The 4,426-nt window shown below is 34.5% G+C and overlaps 2 non-coding genes across 2 annotated transcripts; one reads left to right on the plus strand and one right to left on the minus strand.

Annotated features, from left to right (window-relative positions):
• The first annotated feature begins 3,241 nt into the window (after positions 1-3,241).
• On the plus strand, positions 3,242-3,314 carry Trnak-uuu (transfer RNA lysine (anticodon UUU)). The gene has a single exon. It is a non-coding gene; the product is annotated as a tRNA-Lys (tRNA).
• A 601-nt stretch (positions 3,315-3,915) lies between these two features.
• On the minus strand, positions 3,916-3,988 carry Trnak-uuu (transfer RNA lysine (anticodon UUU)). Its single transcript has one exon. It is a non-coding gene; the product is annotated as a tRNA-Lys (tRNA).
• Between the last annotated feature and the right edge of the window lie 438 nt (positions 3,989-4,426).

Raw genomic sequence — 4,426 nt, forward strand, 5'->3', positions numbered from 1 at the left:
ATTGTAGGAAACATTGACAATAAATGGGATTGTAGGAAACATTGACAATAAAAGGGATTGTAGGAAACATTGACAATAAAAGGGAATTGTAGGAAACATTGACAATAAAAGGGAATTGTAGGAAACATTGACAATAAAAGGGATAGTAGGAAACATTGACAATAAAACGGATTGTAGGAAACATTGACAATAAATGGGATTGTAGGAAACATTAACAATAAAACGGATTGTAGGAAACATTGACAATAAAAGGGATTGTAGGAAACATTGACAATAAAAGGGATTGTAGGAAACATTGACAATAAAACGGATTGTAGGAAACATTGACAATAAAAGGGATTGTAGGAAACATTGACAATAAAAGGGATAGTAGGAAACATTGACAATAAAACGGATTGTAGGAAACATTGACAATAAATGGGATTGTAGGAAACATTAACAATAAAAGGGATTGTAGGAAACATTGACAATAAAAGGGAATTGTAGGAAACATTGACAATAAAAGGGATAGTAGGAAACATTGACAATAAAACGGATTGTAGGAAACATTGACAATAAATGGGATTGTAGGAAACATTGACAATAAAAGGGATTGTAGGAAACATTGACAATAAAAGGGAATTGTAGGAAACATTGACAATAAAAGGGAATTGTAGGAAACATTGACAATAAAACGGATTGTAGGAAAAATTGACAATAAAAAGGATTGTAGGAAACATTAATCCTAATTGTCTGATATTTACAAAACTCTTGTACAGTTTCAAAACTTTTATAATTCAATACAGTCACACGCTAGGCAACATACTTCTCCAGATAGTTGTTTGTGTGCATGGTTTATTTACACTATAGCTTTACAGCCACATAGTCTTCATACACTGAGCACTAGCATGGCGGGAGGGCACAAAACAAGTACATATTAATGTATATGTTTTTTTTTTTTGTTTTGCTACAATGTCACCCGTACAATGTACTTATTGAACTTTTAGGCCTAAGTAAAAAAAAATGTTTGATATTATTTTGGTGTTTAAAGCAAGCATTATAAGAAAACTAGTTAAAATAAGATTTTCGGACATTGCGGAAGAAACTATAAATGGCTCTAGCTTTTAGGGGTGTACGGTGTACAAAGTGTTGATAGGCTAGTTGTTGTTTTTTAAATGGTATGTGGTCATTTTTTGTGTGCTTCTTAGCACTGCAGAAGCACATTTTCTAAGCGCTACCGTTTGTAGAACAAAACTGTTTCAATATTCAGGAAACATCAGACTTCCTCTCTACGACTTACGACTTATTTAATAACAATGAGCCTCTTCTACGAAATTAATGATAAGTGCTGTGTTTCACGTGGCTACGCAGTCCCAGCTGCGACTCACATATTTTGCCACACCCAGCGCATTTAATAAGAAATGGTGAACTAACGGTAATAAAGAAGAGTTGATACGAAGATGAACTGCCACGCATTCAGGAGAGAGCTAAAGTTATAGTTCTTTTTTATTTGAGTTGGCAACAGTGAAGTTCAATTTAGCGTCCTTGACATTTATTTATACCTTGACAATCTACAATCTCCAATCAAATTGCTATCAATTTCTAATGTTTAAAATTACATGAAATAAATATTTTTTTTTAGAGTTAAAAAGTTTCGGTTCCAGAGTCTAACTTACAGTTCTAGTCCAGGCCTAGCCTACGCTATCGCCAGCTGTTTAAATCTCGCGTCTGTTTCTCCACCATAGACTCACGAGTTTCTTTCTCCAATCCCTTTTCTCCATTGACGAGGAAGATCCAGTCCTTCCAAGCCACCAGCTGACTGATAATCCTCGACACCAACTTTCATGCATGCACTAAACAAGAGATGTACGTACAGTGCTCCCCCCCCCTCCTTGCTTTATCTTTAGTTCAACTTGAGTGCAAATAGTTGAATGACCTTGGAGTGTCTTCCTCTTTGCACCTCTTTCTTCCCCCCACATACTCCCCTACCCCCCTTTTATTCCGCAACAAAAAACAATTCAACAAGACCTAGTGAGGCTATATTATCTGATTCAATGACCACCCCACCCCCCTTTCCCTATTCACCAACCATGTCTTCGTCTTCACTAGTTTAAGAATTTACTTTTCACTGATCCAATCAAAGATACTACAAGGAACGTTGGCTTTAAATAGCAATAGGTTAAAGCGAAATCTTTAACTGGAAACATTATTCTTCAGTGTAGACAATTTCCACCTTTATATTATTTATGTTCCCTCCCCCCCTCCCCACATATTGTGTTCCAACTAGAAAAAAAAAAAGGTTTGTTGCGTGTGTGCCAAAGAAATCTGTTGACACCTCTATTCTATATATGTGTATATATGTCTGTGTGTGTGTGTGTGCGTGTGTGTGCAATACACTAGATGTAAGAAAGGACAAGAGAAAAGAGACAGGAGAGCTAGGAGGCTACTTTGGTGAGACACGAAGGTACTGTGTAGACTAGTCAACTTTCCTACTCTCATTCCCCATTCATATCAAATGTAACTTTTTTTTTTTTCTTGTTGTTATGGACATTTTTTTGTTATTAAATATTAAATAGGTCACATTGACCATGAGCATGGTGATAAGCGTATTCGGACCAAACAAAAATGAATATTTACCGTATCTAATATATAAAACAAAGTGTAAGGTGTGTCTATGTTCCTAGTAGAAATCACAGTCTAACTAGTCATGAAGCTGTGCATGAATACTACTTAGAGTTAGAGGCACTGGCCCTTGTATTTTCATTTATAACATATCTTGTACTGACTTTACAGTACAAAACTAGCTTAACACATAATAATTTAACAGCCTGTATCTGTATGGCGTACATGTGGCGATCTTCAATCTTTTATACATAAAATCTACTAAGCGATTATCCAACAACACAAGTTCTCTTCTTTTGCAATGCATTGTAAATCTCACGTGAGTGTGAACTTAGTAGGTTCATAAAACAACTCATTCAAACTGATTTTGGTTGTGAAAAATGTAATCGCTTTGTGAGTTTAGAATTAGTAAAAGTGAAATTCACACCCAACACTTTGAGAAAACTACTTTCTACTTTTTAGTGCTTTTTATTTTTAAATAAGCTTTGCTTAATAAAAAGTTTTTGTTTTATTTATTTATTCATTTGTCCACTGGTTCCTAAACCATGTTCACAAGGCTCCTCTTTTTGCTCCGTCATCGGAGAAGTCCGCTATAAAAAAATTACCATTGGAATATGTCACTGCCATCTTATGTTATCGAGCCCGGTTAGCTCAGTCGGTAGAGCATCAGACTTTTAATCTGAGGGTCAAGGGTTCAAGTCCCTTATCGGGCGATTTTTTTCTTCTTTATCTGTATTTTAAATTTGACATTTTAATAATAATAATAGTTGCATTGGAATTTAAATTGAAATTTCTCTTACTTCTTGCCCGGAGCAATTAGTCAGATTTTTTTCTCTTCCATTTTTGAAACTCATGTCTGTCAGACTTATGTAGGCCACAGCCGACCCATGGGTCTCATATTTGAATATATATTTGTCAAAAAGTATATGTGACATTCATTATGTCTGAATAAATCATCTTTGATGCTAAAAAATACCTCTTCAATATAAAACAAAAAGCAAATTACACACTCAAAATTCTATGAGCCTAGCCAAAGGGGTTTTGAGTCTCAACCCCCCTTATAATATATATACATTTGGCAAGGGAGGGGGAGAAAAATCCCCCCCCCCCCGAAAAAAATCTTGGCTTCGCCTATGATACCTACCTTAATTTTGCATCCCCCTGTATAATGTATATATATATAATATATATAAAATATTTCAGAGTAGGAAAAATTATTTATTTTTTTTTTTGAATTTATTAAATGAATTTTTTATAAAGAAAATATAGAAATAATTCTAAAAACACAGTTTAAAAAAGTGGAAAAAAAAATATCGCCCGATAAGGGACTTGAACCCTTGACCCTCAGATTAAAAGTCTGATGCTCTACCGACTGAGCTAACCGGGCTTATACACGACATGGCTTGCTGTCAAGGGGCTCTACCCTTGATAACTTCACACAGCAGCGTGGTTTGATTATTTTAAAATCTAGATATATAGTTAATATAGCCCAGTGGTTCCCAAACTTTTTTGTCTCGTAGACCCCTTGCCATGTTTTCTGATTTTCGGTAGACCCCCTGCTTAACTTATATTGCATTTTTGCACATTCACAAACTAATTTTTTAAACTAATTTCTAACTGCAGTGAGTCAAAAAGTGAAAAGTAATGTAAAGCTACATCATAAGTTAGAGAGATCTATCTTTTTTTTACAGATATAATTCAAATTTAAACCTATTAAAATAATTAATATGTATTGCTGGAATCACCATGTACATTGGAAATGTTTTTTTTTTTTTGTTCATCATCCTTTTCTACGGATATTGTTTCATATAGGAATTCGTTGTTC

Source organism: Biomphalaria glabrata, chromosome 3, assembly GCF_947242115.1.
Source record: "Biomphalaria glabrata chromosome 3, xgBioGlab47.1, whole genome shotgun sequence".
NCBI lineage: Eukaryota > Metazoa > Mollusca > Gastropoda > Planorbidae > Biomphalaria > Biomphalaria glabrata.